Source organism: Pogona vitticeps, chromosome 6, assembly GCF_051106095.1.
Source record: "Pogona vitticeps strain Pit_001003342236 chromosome 6, PviZW2.1, whole genome shotgun sequence".
NCBI classification, from domain to species: domain Eukaryota; kingdom Metazoa; phylum Chordata; class Lepidosauria; order Squamata; family Agamidae; genus Pogona; species Pogona vitticeps.
The window spans coordinates 101,635,356-101,651,727 of NC_135788.1; the positions used below are offsets into that span (position 1 = coordinate 101,635,356).

Here is a 16,372-nt window from a genome sequence, read left to right on the forward strand (position 1 = left end):
AGCACCTGGAGAGCAGCAACAAGCTCTCCCCATCTCTATTCTACAGGAAGGAGATTTAACACAATACTGTATCAGATTAAGACAGGGCTAGCTGGGGATACAGTCTTACAAGAAACTCAACAGCACTAATTTAAAAACAAGCAAACTGTCCTCTGTATTTTGGACATTCAATCTCAGCATACTAAGACAGCAAACTGCAATGGGGAAGGCAAGCTTTCCTTTTTCAAAGAGTTGTATGTATATGAATTTTCTGTACAAGGCTGTTCTAAACAAGGCCTAGGAAACATCCCATCTTGGTTCCTAACAGTAAATGTCAAACACAGCTAAGCCCAAAACACAGCTAAACCAGTTCCCCAGAGTTGCAGTTTTCAACACTGCAGCATAGCAGTGTTCCTAATTTAAAAGGAAATGTAGCTCCCTCATTCCACTAGATACAATATAGGCACAAGTTAGCTAATATGTTCAAGAAATAACATGCACATATGCAAATATCAGGGTGTACTGAACCATGTACCGTATGTAACGCCCAAATGTTCAGACCAATATAACCAGATACATACCAATAAAGACATTCCAGGAGTCACATCTATGTGTATCCACTTGAACATTTGCATTTGTACGTGGATTTACAGTCTGTCAAGTGGCTACAGGTACATATTGCCATATACATACAGAAAATGCATGTGGGTGCACATTTAAATCAACCATTCCTGTGTATAAACCTGCAGATATTCTACATTTGCCCTCATGAACCGGTCACAATAAGATACAATTGCATAAGTTTCAAATATCTACTGTATCCTATCAAAGCTCAGTACGAACATGACAGATACAGTACGCACAAAATACAGTACAGATAAAATTGTATATAGACAAAAAGAAACACAAAATCTCCTTGCACACAGAACTATATTGCCACAAATGTGCCAGAATTGTGTACCCAAGAGAAAGGAGTGGCTTTTAGTGCAGAGCCAGGATTTAGTACATTGTACTAGCTTGCTGTTCAGGCCCTAATGCTCTACTATGAAAAACAGAGCAAATTTTAATCCACAGTGCACGCATGTCATGCATGTACACACATGCAAGCACAGACCAAATACAGCAGAGAAAGGCACATGCATACATGCATAATATTTTTTTCTTCTCAGGATTTCTGAGCACCCATAAAAATTTCAAAATACAACAACGTTTTAGACAACCACATTGATCAATAGCAAAGCTGTATGCAGTTGATGGTGCCCATGCATGCCCTGCCCCAGTCACACACCCCGTGTGCCCATACATAGATTTTCCCTTTTAAACACACGTGTCTACAACACCATCCCAAAGGGTACAAAGAACCAACACCTATACAGTATGGCCTTCCATCATCCTTCCATGTCTGCATCGTACACAAAGATGCCCAGCTGGCCACACTCTGCAGAAAGCCATTCAGTGCACGCACCAAAAGGCACAAATCCTGTAGTCGGATCCCCAAACAATCTTATACGCATACACAGAGCCACACCGACCAGGGGGCAGAAATGCATCTGGTCTCTCTCTCACACACACACACACATACACACACCACGTCCTCACTGACACACAAACGCGCAAACCTCTCAAAAACATGCACACACCTCTCTACAGCAGGCATGTTAATTTCTCCACGGCGCGCGCCCGGATGCGCGCGCACTCACATACCTAATCTCTCTGGCAAGCACTTTCAGCTCCTCACACACCGCGAGTATGGTCACACTTCAAGCCCCCACCCCCCACCCCCATGCATCTATTCATGGGGGGGAGGGAGGGAGGAGGGCGCCCAGGCTGAATGGCTGGATGCATGGAGGGATGGGAGGAAGGAAGGGGGGAGCGCGGTGCGTGGAGGGCGCGAGCTAGGGACCGGCAGCCGCCGCGCTCGATGGCTCTGACTGAATGGCTGCATGAATGGCGGGCGGGCGGGCGAGCGCGCGGGCGGGCGTGAATGGGCTGTGGAGGGCGGGCGTGAGGCAAAGAGATGAATGAGGCGCCAGCGAGGGGCCCCCAGGAGGCATGAATGGGGGGGGGGGGAGGCCCGGCTCCCTGGGGTGGGCAGGAAGCGGTGCGGCGGCGGCGGCAGCGGCCCGGGCCCCACGGCCGTCCTGTGCCTGCCGCCGGTGGCTCCTGCTGTTGCTGCTGCTCCTCCGACCGTACCTGTAGATATACCAGACGCTCCGGCGCCGGGGCCCCAGGGCCGGCCAGCTGGAGGAGAGGGCCGGCTGCTGCTGCTGCTGCTGGTGGTGCTGCTGGCTCCCGCCGCCGTCGTAGCGGGCCATGGCTCCGCCGCCGCCGCCGCCGCTCCCAGGCTGCCCGCCGCCGCCGCTGCCGCCGCCGTGGGGCCCAGCCACATTCTAGGGGCGCGCGGTGGGATGGGGAGGCGGGCGGGGGGCGCAAGAGCGGCGGCAGTAGCAGCGGCGGCGGCGGCGGGAGGGCTGCACCATACTCACATCATGGCACCGCGGGAGAAAGGAGGAGGAGGAGGAGGAAGACGACGACGACGACGACGGTGGAGAAGCAGCAGCAGCAGCAGAAGAGCGGGGGGCAGGCAGGCAGGCCGACTGGCCGGCCTTGTTCATTGGCAGCAAGCGCCGCGTCCAACGCCGCCGCCGGAGCAAGCGGGAGAGAGTGCACGCCGACCAGCCGGCACGCTCGCTTAACCCCTTGCGGGCAGAAGCACCCGGCGATGCCGCGGCGGCACTGCAGGAAACGAGTGGCAGGCAGGCATTTCTGGCCCGACCGGCTGGCCGGCCCGACTGACTCAGCCCCTCGAATCGTGGGGGAGCGGCGGGCAGGCAGGCTGTGACTCTGAGCATGTGCAGAGCGCCCGGCACGGAGTGGCCGCAGACAGCGCGGGCGCGCACCACGCGTCCCCGCGCAGCATAACTTCTGGCAAGGTTTTAGTTTCAGCACCGTTCCTTTGGAAGCGTAGATACTGTAAAAATTAGAATGTGCGTGTCCCCTCTTTTTCTCTCTTACACACACATATATATATACACATCAAGGCAATTGGTAGGGAGTTCAGTTCCCCGGACACGGACACCTTAGTAAGTGTGAGAAAGCACAGGCAAAATACAAGTACTTTTCCCCATGACAATGAATTCATGCTTTCGTGGATAACTTTTGTCACAAGCCCTGGAGACAATGCTCCCTTAGATGGCTTTAAAGAGACACGAGAATCAGACTATTCGGGGCTATTGGGACTATTACACAGTGCAGTGGGACCTTCGGTTTCTGGGGACCCTCAGGACACCTGGTTTGTGGGCTTCCAGAGATACCTGGTTGGTCACTATGGGCAACAGAATGGAGAAGGACCTTCAGTCTAATCCAGCAGCCCTCTTATTTTTTGCACTGCCCCTGTGGAAGCTGCGATTACCAAAGTACAGACTGAGGTATTTCCCTGCCATGTGAAACTTTCTACAGCCTCCTACCTCCCCTTACCTGCGGGGCTCCTCCTTCCCCTCTCCCCCAATTGGCCTGATCCAATTTAATCTCAGCATGGCTACTTTATGCTACTTTAAGCAGGGGATAGCACATGAATTCCTGTATAAGCAACCACCTGAAGAAGTGAAATTGCCTTTGGAATCATGTGACAGCTGTTCAGAGATGGGGAAACTACGGGAGTTGCCGGATTGCAACTCCCATCATCTCTTGACTACTGGCCACGTTGGCAGGAAGCAAGAGGGAGTTCGGAGTTCAGCAGCAAATGGAGGACCCCCAGCCTTGCTTGAGAGAATCAGATCTTGTCTGGTACCTGCGCTTGAGGCTAGGCAACACTTTGTGCTCCAAACAGTGGCACGAAATCCAACAACAGCTCTGACTCCTCAGATTTAGAGAGGGAAACCTTTATAGAAAATTGGCACTAAGAAGGAGCAAAGTCAGCACAAAGGACTCCATTGCTCCATGTTTTCACCTAATAAGAATTTGATGCTGCCTAGAAAGAGAATATTTCAGTCTACTCATCATATCCGAATTCCTTTACATATGGGCATAAACACAGCGTGGCATAATAGTGACTTACAGTCCAGCCTCACTTCTGATTAAACAAGTTTAGAATCACACCATTAATTTCCCCATTAAATTCCCCATGAAATGTGCTCCCAAATAAAATGTGGATACCACTGCATCCATATAGCCTAAACCCATAACAACATATAAATCAGTACAGGTTTACTGAGTAAGATTTACTTTCAGGTAAGTGACATTTAGAATTGTTGTGAAAATTTACTTGGAAGTGAGCTTGCGTTCAGCAAGATTTATAAATATTTTAAATAAATAAATAAACAAATTATAACTCACCCAACTTGGCAACGCAGGAGTGTTTGATGAGCACTGCTCAGACTATGGAGCAGTGGTGTGTGTAATGTTAATGTTAATATTAATGTATGTTAATGTTAATCTCCTGAAATTTTGTTCGGTCTATCATGTCCTACTCTTCTTGCTATAAAACAGCCCTCCATCTCATACATGCGCAGGCGCAGATAATACCCATATGTGTGCATTCACAGAGACCACGAAAAAGAACAGCCCTCCATCTCATACATGCATGAAATATATTATTCATTTAAGAGTATCATACATGTGCAATTTTGCTAGTTATACACACATGAATATTGTTATTATTCATACCCAAAACCATGCAGGTTTGTAAACAAGCAGCTAAAAGAACTGCTCACCAGTTTCCGCCAGGAAACCTCCATGTAGGGAGTTTTGTAAAAGTTGCTTCTCTCTCTCTCTCTCTCTTAAAGAAATAGCTAATATAGATATACTGTACTGTATGTCAGTGGTTCTTAACCTTTGTTACTCGGATGCTTTTGAACTGCAACTCCCAGAAACCCCAGTCAGGACAGCTGGTGGTGAAGGCTTCTGGGAGTTGCAGTCCAAAACTCCTGAGTAACCCAAGGTTAAGAACCAGTGCTGTATGTGATTTGTTTGTAAGGCTATACAATAGTTATCCTTTGCATACTATAATGCACGGTGATTGCTTTAGAGTTCCAGAATGCAGAATCATTTGATGGGCAGAATGGAAAGTAGACGTATTAACCAAAAAATGCTAGATTGTAATACAAAGGTTTTGAGCCATCACTACTTTCAACCTAAATGCATGAAGCTTGAAAAAAGTTGCCCACCCCAACCCTCCTGGAACATTCTGACTGAGATTCATTAAAATAGCTGAGCTGATAAATTAGAAGCATCACCCTACTTGCACATATACACTTCCAGCCTTTTTTTTTTTTTTTTGGAAGATTCTGCAGCCAGAGAAGTTTATCACTGAAGTTACGTTATCAGCTTGTTGGAACTGTACCGTGTCTAATATGGAAAACTATAGTATGCTATGTACTGCATACTGTGATGCACAAGTATGTAATGTGCACATCTTATAAGGTCAATGATGTCTGCAAAAACCTCATAGTCATACATGCACATATACATACACTCAACATCCATACTTTTTTTCTCATGGGACAAACTGCATGTTACACAATGAAACCCTAGCAGCCCTTTTCTTTTAAATAGAAAAAAAGGGGGTTTGGGGGTGTTTTCAATAAAGAACCATTGGAGCAGTGCTTAACCCTTTTTGCCCCGCTGCATATTTTTCTATGAATTACATACATATAAACAGCTGGGGCTTCTTTTTCTTTCTTAGCACTTCAGGGAGAAGACTAGCCTCCGAAATTCAGACCCTGCCTCAAACTAATGGCTTGAAACAATTCACAAGAGGCCAGGAAGAATCCTCTCCAGGAAAGCTTACTGCCTCTTCCTAAGATAAGATAGAATCTGGGAGCAAGTGCTGCAGTATAAACGATTTTGATCCCCAGCTGGATAAATAGGACAAAATACAAAGTGCGCATTCTGCCCTCAATTTTCCCCTTTCTCATATTTCCATACTACACTTAATAACCTTTCATCCATGAAGCAATGATGCACAGCTTTTTGTAAAGTAATATGGAAACACTATCTGTATGTCTTTTCTTCACGCACACACAAAAGTATCCAACACACCTCAGCCCTGTACCTGACCTTAACTTCTTTTTCTCAGTTCAGGGTCACCCCATTGCCAGGTGACCCTCACTGTTCACTAGCACGCAGCTCCCCCTACCAACAATGCTCCAGTTACGGAAGGACCTCTGGCTGGGGCACAGATGAAGAGAAATGGTTGAGATTGGCGAAGGAGAAATGCATTATATTCCCCCCGACCCCCAGCATCCAACCATCTCTAGCTCCTAAAGATTAATGTCCCTCTACAACATTTTTCCACCTGCCCCTTCCCCAGTCTAGAATTTGCCCCACTCACCCAGGCACATCTGGCCCCATGGTGCTGCTCAAGGAGTTCATGTGGCTGGAGGTGACCCGGCATGTCCCATCTTCACAGTCTGCCTGTGGGCAAAAGTCACTGCCCCGGGGGGTTCTGGGCCGATCCAGCCACTTGGTGATGAGGACCCTAAACAAGAACCGTGCGAGCCCCGTGGTGGGAAGCAGAAGGGGTGTGCTTCCACACAGGTGTGCAGGCGGATTTCACGGTCCCTTCGCTGAGAGCTCTGGATCAAGCAGTCCTGCTTCCAGCTTCAGCGCCAGCCCAAGCTAGGGCACGCAGCTCGCTTGCTAAGCTCAAGGACATTTGCCGGCAGCGTGGAACGCAGCGCAATGCGAATCGGAGCTTCAGAGACACACGGGCGTGGAAGAACTGGGTCCGCTGGGGAGGGAGAGCCAACTGAAAGGATCCAGGGCAATGGGGAGGGTGGAAGAGGAGCCAAGATGGAACTAGTGGATTGGGACCGAGGGTCACTGGCAGGAGCCAAAGGCAAAGAAAGAATGAGAGTTTCTCATGCCTCAAAAGCCCCATCAAAGTGCCAAGAAGTTCCACCTGGCATGTGGGTTACCAAGTAGGATAATAGTGCCAGTCAGGCTGAGTTGGGGGGCAGGGAGAGAAATTCACAAGCAAACGTGAAACATGAATTAGAACCGATAGGTATCAGTGGTGAGAATGAAAAGGAAACATAGGGATTTGGAAATAGGAGTAGGGAATGCAGGTCATTGGATTTATATCCATCTTCTGCCTACTGCTGGTCTATACTGACAGGGAGAGGATGTCTATTACATTTCACATTTTATCTGCAACCTACATTTGAATCTATAAAGAAGTTCAAACATATTTGTGAGCAATCTGGTCTTTCTTACCAGATTACTCATGAACATGTTTAAATCCACCCATAAACTCAAACATAGGTTGCAGATAAAAATATGACATGTCATAGAAATCCTATCCCTCATGTGATAATATTACTGTACTATGCAGGTAAAAAATGGAGTCGTGGATCTGGAAAGAAGCTAGACAGAAACTGGGAAATCTGCAAGCTTTGTCACTTGCCACTTTCTCATTTGGCTTTTCATGGAGACCTTTGCGCATCCAGGAGAAGGTGAAAGAGGGCAAAAGTCAAAGATCGTGATAGCTCAGAAGCCTATTTCTGATAAACTGCCTCATTTCCAAACTGGTTGGGGGAGTTTGCCTGATTTTTTTTAAATGGAAGGATTATTCAGATTCATGAAGAATTGATGCCTTAAGGACTATTAGGGACAAACCATTCTTTATGCACAAAAGCTTTTAACTATGGCCCAAAAACCCTTTGAGGGCAGGATTCAAATTTGGTAAATGGTAGCAGGGTAAGAAGAAAAAAGAATGGCCTTTTCCTTCCACCATTTCAAATTCTTCTTTTTCTCCTCAAGGTGGGGTTGAAAATGCATGTTTGTTATGATATTCTTACACGCTGTGCCTTCTGTGGTCCTCCCTGTGGGATTATCTAGTGGCACAGCACTGGACAGCCACCATTTCAAGACTTCCTCAATACTCTGCGTGTACGGCATAGCATCAGCCCGGGACACTGTGGTAAACTAAAATCATGACTTGTAAAGTCTGTACTGCTGAGGGAGGAGGGAAAGCAAGGCAGACCTCAGTGCCTGCAGTTGCTTGAGTTTGCCAGATGTCAACAATGATCCAGCCACATGTGCAGCATCTTGTTTATTTGTTACATGTATATTCCACTCAATGAGCTCAAGGTGGCATACGCAACTTTCTTCCTCCTGACTTTATCCTTACAACAATCCTGGGGGGGTAGGTTATGCTAAAATTTGTGACTGGTGCAAAGTCATCCACTGCATTTCATGGCTGAGTGGGCACTAGAACCTGCGTCTGCAACATTCTAGTTGAACGCTAAGCCAGTGTTTCCTAACTTTGGCTCCTTCAATGTTCTTGGACTAAAACTCCCAGAAGCCTTCACCATTAGCTGTGCTGTCCAGGATTTCTGGGATCTGTAGTCCAAGAACATCTGTGGACCCAAGGCTGGGAATCACTGTTCTAAGCACTATACTGCATTAATTAGGCTGCATTAATAGAAGTATAGTTTCCAAATCCCGTGAGGTGCTAGTTCCCCTCTATTCAGCACTGGTTAGGCCTTACCTTGAGTATTGTGTTCAGTTCTGGACACCACACTTCAAGAAGGATGCTGACAAATTGGAACAAGTTCAGAGGAGGGCGACAAGGATGATCAGGGGGCTGGAAGCCTTAGGAGGAAAGGCTAAAAGAATTGGGCATGTTTAGCCTTGAGAAAAGAAGACTGAGAGGTGATATGATAGCACTTTTCACATATTTGAAAGGCTGTCATACAGAGGAGGGGCAAGATTTGTTCTTGATCATTCCAGAGGCACACAACAATAGGCTCAAGTTAAAGGAAGCCAGATTTCAGCTGAATATCACGAAAAACTTCCTAACTGTTACAGCAGTACGACAGTGGAATGAGTTATCCTGGGAGATGGTGAGTGCTCCAATACTGGAGGCATTCAAGAAAAGCTTAGATGATCACCTGGCAGATATGCTTTGATTGTATTCCTGCATTGAGCAGGGCGTTGGACCTGATGGCCTTGTAGGCCCCTTCCAACTTCACTTTTCTATGGTTCTACGATACCCCAGTAGCAAGAAAGGCCTGGAAGCTGTATCACAATTTTGAATGCTTTGAAACATTTTTTTTAAAGTCCTCTGCAAGTAAACACAGAAATTAGCATGCCATGGCAAAGATCTTATCGCTTGGATCAGGTAGTAGCTGATGGGAAAGAATCCTTGCTGCTGGAGACCCTGAATAAACCCCTAGTCAGAGTTAGCAATACAGTAGTAAAGCCAGGACTAGCAGAATTACAGCCAGTCAAGGCTTGTGATACCAATGTCACAGGGGTAATGAATTTGCTGTGGGTTTTAGTCTGAACTTTAAAGATGCTATCTGTGGTACTGAACCTATTTTGGGAAAACGATTCAACAAACTAGATATTCCTGAAAAGTCCGTTGTTGGACATGGAGTGCAGCGATATGAAGATGGTCCTGAAGACCACCCAGACTTCAAAATACCAAAGTTCCACTGCAGAACAAAGAGCACAGGGCTAATAGAACAGTGGCCTGATTCCGTATGGACAAGTTCATTAATTCATAAATTTCTAGCCAATTTCTCCTGTTCTGCTAATTTTCTACTTGCATTGAGATTTACATATAGAACATTCAAAGATGCAATTCTCTGCCAGTATGGTATGAAATATGACTGGATCTTACTCCAGAACATTATACTCCCTGTGTGAAGCAGATCAAAGTAAATAACTCTGGCTGCTTTGCACTGGTTGCCCGTCCGTTTCCGCGTTGACTTCAAAGTGTTAATGATTACATATAAAGCCCTAAACGGTTTGGGACCTCAATACCTGGCAGATCGTCTTCTCCCACCCAGAACTACCCGAATCACCCGATATAGCCAGCAGGGACGGCTGAGGGGTCTGACGCCGAGGGAGGCCCGGAAGGAAAAAACAAGAAATCGGGCTTTCTCGGCGGTGGCCCCTCGGCTGTGGAACACCCTCCCCACTGAAATTCAGCTGGCACCCTCGCTGGGCATTTTCAAAAGCCAGCTGAAAACTTGGCTATTCAAGCAGGCCTTCCCTTCAGTCAATTAAGTCATTCTTATTTTTCTTCTTTTATTCTTGCCATCTTGGGACTCTTTGCTTTAAATTAACTGTTAAAATCATAAATGTATATTACATTTTATATCATTTTGTTTTAATGTAAAACTGTATATTTTAAATTGTTTTTATCTTCTAAATTGTGAGCCGCCCAGAGTAGACTATGTCTAGATGGGCGGCATATAAATGCAATAAATAAATAAATAAATAAATAAATAAATAAATAAATAAATAAATAAATAAATAAATAAATAAATAAATAAGGTTTGATAAATTTACAATATTCTAATAAAAAGGAGAACTTCTGGGTTCCCTAGAATGAAGTCAAAGGCATTTAGGAGAAAAAAGGAGGATGACCCACTTTTTCTACAGCTAGTACCAAATTTGATACGACCCTTACCAAAGTAATTTTGGGCGATGCCTCTCAATGTGCTGACCAACAGCTTGGAAGTTTGGGTTTTTGGATTAGTGTGACCTTGCTAGCTAGAGGAGTTCTGGGAGTTGTAGTCCAAACAAGTAACATTGCCAAGTTCTGGACTGACCTGGTTGCAGTAAGTTAGGCCAGTGAACAACACTCTAGGGAAATTAAAAATGGTGGCTTGATAACCTAGATCCCTGGAAGTGAAGTGGGGATACACGTCTTTGCTAGGCATGGAGCCCCAGCAGCAGCTCAAAGATGCTGAAACAAAGCAAAAGTGTGATGCTTATATACCCCCTAGTGCTTAGAGCACTCACTGGGTGGTTTTCAATTTAATTATGCAAGCTACACATTCCTGCCCACCCTGCCCACCAAGCTAGCTGGGTGCTCAATTTAACAACCTTGGAAGGATGGAAAGCTGAGTGAACCTTGAGCTACCTGGGATTGAACTGGGGTCATGAGCAGAGTTTTGGTTGCAGTACTACAATTTAACCACTGCACCACAAGGCCCACTAAGTCACTGAAACCAGGCTGTATAAAGTCCTGAAGCAAGGCTGTATTTTCGATTTCTTGAAGGCCTGGGATTTCAAAGGAAGAGGAGGGTTATGCCAGATTTTCTGAGGTGCAATCATGGTTCCAGAATGCTTTGTGGAAGGCAGTAGATTGCAGAAGAGTAAGAAACTGAGTGCTTGTGCAAACTGAGGCAACCATCTTAGGCATTAGATACTGAGGCAGTAGTGGCCGTCCTCCAGATGTTCTTCCTGGGCCTTGTGGTTATTTCTCTCTCTTAGAGGATGGAAATACATGAACAGCCTGTTCAGCACCCTTTAAATTAGCCCATTGTTCTCAGATGTGGTGGAGGATGCTGTCTGCTCCTCAGTGCTGAAGGAAATTCTAACTGCTAGTCATATCCTGTGCATGGCATTATTGTCGGCGGGGGGGGGGAGAATAGTGGGAAGCAGAATTTCTTGGGTTGGTCCGCAAACTGAAGATCCTGAATTAACTAGGACCGGAGTGGGGTATCATGCAATTTCTTTGAAACACGGTGTAGAATTCAAGATTTGTTAGATTATCCAAAATGGTTATGTAGAATTATGTTGGCACCGTAGAAGATAAGCAGAACTTAAAAAGTTCCTACTTTGGACTACAACTCCCAGAATCCCAACAGTCAGGCTGTTATCCATGTCAGCTAGGAATTCTAGGACTTGTAGTCAAAAAAACAGTAACCTTTCATAGACCTCATGAGGAATTACTGTACAGAGAATGACAGGACAACAGCAGATTTTAATACAGATTGGGATGCTGAGTACGGGCTTGGGTGGTTTAAACTCAGATTTTACTCTACTGGATGCCCCTGGGTAAGACATAGACTCTTTTCCCTCTCTGCTTCTCAGGCGTCTTACCAGGGTAATCAAGGTAAAGATAATAAAGCACTTTATACACTGTAAGTGCTGTGTAAATGATTCATGTAACTAGATCTGGAAGCAGTGGGTGCTACCATAATTAGTCTAATAAGAGAGCTGAAAAATTGGCTGCCTTCTCTACATGGAGGAAACAGAAGAGATTATTTGACACTTCCCCCACAAGCAGCAGACATCTGTGAACATGGAGGAAAATGTATGTTTTCCCAGAGCTAGGGAAAGTTAGATTTTTGGAGTACATCTCCCAGGACTACAACTCCCCCAGACATCATGGCCTACCATGGAATCTGGGAACTGTACTCCAAGAAGTGAAAAGCTCTGGGCCTTTTCGCCGGTTATGGGAGCTGTTTGGTTGTGGAATAATCTTCCAGAGTAGCAGCTACAGAATGAAGTGTTGAATGAAGGTCAACCTTCAGGCCACCAAATTTTGAGTATGTCAAAAGCAGAACCAGGCCAACCAAACTGCGGTAGAATACTCTTCTCCAACCTGATGCCAGAAGTTTTGGACTATATTTGCCTTAAGCCCCAAAGGACAGAAGTTATTGGAGTTTTGATCCAGGGTACCAGCATGGGGAAAACTACTTTAGATTCTTGTCCTTAAACCAGCAGTTCCTAGCCTTGGGTCGCCAGATGTTCTTGGACTACAACTTCCAGATATCCTGGCCAGCACAGTTAGTAGTGAAGGCTTCTGAGAGTTTTAGTCCAAGAACATCTGGGGACCCAAGGTTGGAATCACTGTCTTAAACTATGTAAGCAAATTAGAAGGGGTGGTTTGTAGTCTGAGTAGGAGAATTTCAGGGTGAACCCCCACCCCATTCTACTCATGAGTTTCTAACACCTCTCTCTTGCAGATCCTGAATACAGCTTCCTGCTATAGCAGCAGGTCATTATAGTGTTCTGCAGATTCCCTATTAGAGATGGGCACGAATCTCATTTTGGAGGTTTGTGCCGATTTGTACACATAGCACCACAGGTGCGACGCGTTCCTTTCCCCTGCCTCCCTGGCCAATGACCCACTTACCAGCATGTGCTCCTCTCCTCCTCAGCTGTTTGCCTAGTTCCTGGCAGGAGCATAGGTTTGCCTGACCTGCCTCCTTGTCTGAGTGGGCAATCAGCCAGGGAGGTGGGCCAGGAAAGCCCATGCTCCTGCCGGAGACTGATCAAACAGCCAATGAGGAGGAGGAGAGGAGTGCACGCCAACAGATGAGTGGGAGATCCAGCTGGGGAGGCAGAAGGGAATGCGCGGTACGAACTGGCACGAACCTCTGAATAGGGAATCCGCAGAACACTATAATGACCTGCTGCTGTAACAGGATGCTGCCATGATGACACCTGTACCCAGAATCTGCAAGAGAGGGGTGTTAGAAACTCATGACTGGAACCGGGCAGGGATTAAACTTGAAATTCTCCTGCTCAAACTACAAACTATCCTCTGCAAATCTGTTTACTTAATTTACGGCAGTGGCTCCCAATCTATTCCCTATGCTTAAAAAATGAGCCCTTCTTTTTTCAGTTGGTAGACATGTAATCCCATTAGGCCAAAACAATGACATGGAAGTACATTGTGTGGTACTGGAACATTGATATTACAGAGATGTACATGAGATCAAAGATCATAGCCGCCTAGAGTGGTCATATAGACCAGATGGGCGGGATACAAATCAAATCAAATCAATCAATCAATCAATCAATCAATCAATCAATCAATCAATCAATCAATCAATCAATCAATCAATCAATCAATCAATCAATTAAAAAACAACTGGGTTATTACACTTCAAGTTATTAGGAAGCAACTACAGCAAGAGCAACATTAGCCATGCCTGCTCCACCTAGAAAGAAGAAAATAACGTGCCAGAGGGCAAAGAAACAAGAAGGATTTGAGATGTTGACCCCTTAAGTCAATGTCACTATGGGCATGTCATCCTTTGCCAACTGAAGAATGTCACCTAGTATGGATCATGAAATGTCCTGCAAAAGCACAAAAGATGGGGAGAAAAAGCAGGGAAACTGTCTGGAAGTCCAGAATACATACAGTCAAAATATGGTAAGTGACAAAAGAAAAAAATATCTACAACAAAAGTGGTGCCTCGATTTACCAACTTAATCCATCCCAGATGTTCGTAAATCGAAAAGTTCGTAAGTCGAATCAGCATTTCCCATAGGAATGCACTGAAAACCAATTAATCCGTTCCGGCTGTGTTTTGTTTGTATGTAGAGGTGCCGTTTGTAAATCGAAGCATTAGTTCCCATAGGAACTAATGCAAAACCAGTTAATCCGTCCTCTACCACTAGGGGGAGAATTTTTTAACCTAAGATGACTTAGGTTTTAAAAAAAAGGCAGGAAAGGAGGGAGGGAGGGAATGAACATCTTTTAAACAAAACACCTTTAAAACCAAGCAGCTTTAAACCAAACCAAGCACCTTTTAAACCAATTTTTACATTTTAAAATTACAGTCCCAGGCAGTCCAAAGTCCATTTCCCGCTTCCCCCGTGTTTTTTGTTTGTTCGTAAGTCGACGCTCCGTTCGCAAGTTGAAGCAAAACTTTGCAAACTGAGCTGTTTGTAAGTTGAAATTTTCATATGTAAGGGTGTTCATAAGTCGAGGCACCACTGTATGTACAATGGAATGATAAATGCTGTCTGGAATCCCATTCTGGCAGATTTAGGCTGGTATGTCATGTAACATGTTAACCAAGTGTTTCCATGACATTTAGTTTGACCTTTAGGCAAGCCACTGTGAGACACTGTGATATCAAGTGATTAAAGTTATATATACGTATATACCCCAGCCTAGTGCACTCCAGTTGCTCTGGATCACACCTCCCTTTGTTTTCCACCAGCATGACCACCCATCATATCTGGTGGCTGCTGGGTTAGGAATGGCCGAATCAGAGTTTTACACGAAGCCCAAGGAATTCTCAGGTTGAAATTCCCACTCGGCCATGAACTCCATTCGATAACATTACCTTGGGCTAGGCACTCTTTTTCCTTCCGCCTGACTACCTCACAGGGTTGCTAAGAGGAGAAAAATGTGTGTGGACATGGGGGAAAGAGTTACACATTTGTTTGTTGCTCTGAATTCATTGGGAGAAACGACCAAAATGTTGTTTGGCTTGCCCGTAGCTCCCATTCCATATGGGAATAGTGATATGGCAGCACCTGCTGACGATACATGTAAAGATCTGGGTGAGTGCTTTAAGCACTGTGGAACGGTATACAGGATATGAAAGTTTATTTGGATCATTATTCTCATTGTTGTTATTATTATTTATGCACATATCGTTTGGACTTGAAAATATGAAACAAAGGTCATCTGAGGATAGCCATCTGTGGCTGTAAGACTCTAAGCATTTCCCCCTTCTAAATATAAGCAATTTAACCGAAGGAACAGGCTGCAGCAGCTAGGATTGTTGAAATTTCAAAAGACATTTCTCACCTATAATAGAAATGTATTTCATGTTACCTCAGCCTATAAAATCATTATCCCCATCCATGTCTGGCCTTGACTGTTTCATAGTAAATGTGACTCTTTTTGACATTCTCTCGTACTTTGTGCCTTCAGGTTATGGTGATCCTTTTCAGGATTTTCCAAGTACAGAATAATCAAATGTGGTTTCCCATTCCCTTCTTCTGGAGGCACCTGGGACTGTGCAGCTTGCCCAAGGCTACATAGTCTGGCTCTTCTCCCTGAAGGCAGTGGGGAATTGAACTCCCAGCCTCTGGCTCTGCAGCCAGATACTTTACTCACTGAACTATCCTGCCAGCTCTCTCATATTTTAGTCAGCTAATATACTTCCTGGAATGAAAAATAAATACAGAACCACTATTCTATGGGAGCAGGGATTGCGGGGGGGTGGGTGGGAGATCTCTTAATCATAGTTACAGCAGCCTTGCTACATTTGATGAAGAGAATTCTAGGCCACAAAAGGTTATGTTACAATAAATATGGTAGTCTGTAAGATGTAACAAGATTGTCATTCTGGCTGCAGCCGACATGGCTATTCCTTAGACTACAGGCTAAGAATGTGTGCCTTTCCAGAGGTTGTTGGACTGCAACTCTAACTAAACTTAGCCAATAAAGCCAATGGTGAGGATCATAGGGATCACAATCCAATGATGTCTGAAGGGCCATATATTCCATTCCCCTAAAGCCCTGAATTGGACAGCCAGTCTTCTCTATGCTCTTCCTTCAACTCTCTAGCGTAAGTTTCTTTCACACTTTATATCTCACCTGCCACTGGAACTCTCTCTTTGATGGGTTCATGATTCTTGACAGAATCACAAGGTTGAAAAGAACCAAATAATAATCCAGTCCATCTTGTTCCACACAGTAGTGTTTTCCTTATATCATGTTCACATCCAAACCACAGAGTGCAAGAAGGAGACAGTCAGAGCAAAGATGCATCACACTGTGATGTCTGTGGACCACATCTTACCAGATGACTCAAACAAGTGAGTCAAGTTACAGTATTTAGAGAAAGAAAGACAATTATTTCCTTCTCTGACTCCAGAATGTGGTCAGAGCTTA

General features: G+C 45.2%; 1 protein-coding gene across 5 annotated transcripts in view; it reads right to left on the reverse strand.

Moving 5' to 3' along the window:
• Window positions 1-16,372, reverse strand: part of SHANK1 (SH3 and multiple ankyrin repeat domains 1) — a 111,866-nt gene that overhangs the window by 29,345 nt on the left and 66,149 nt on the right. The gene's annotated exons all lie outside the window — the stretch shown is intronic.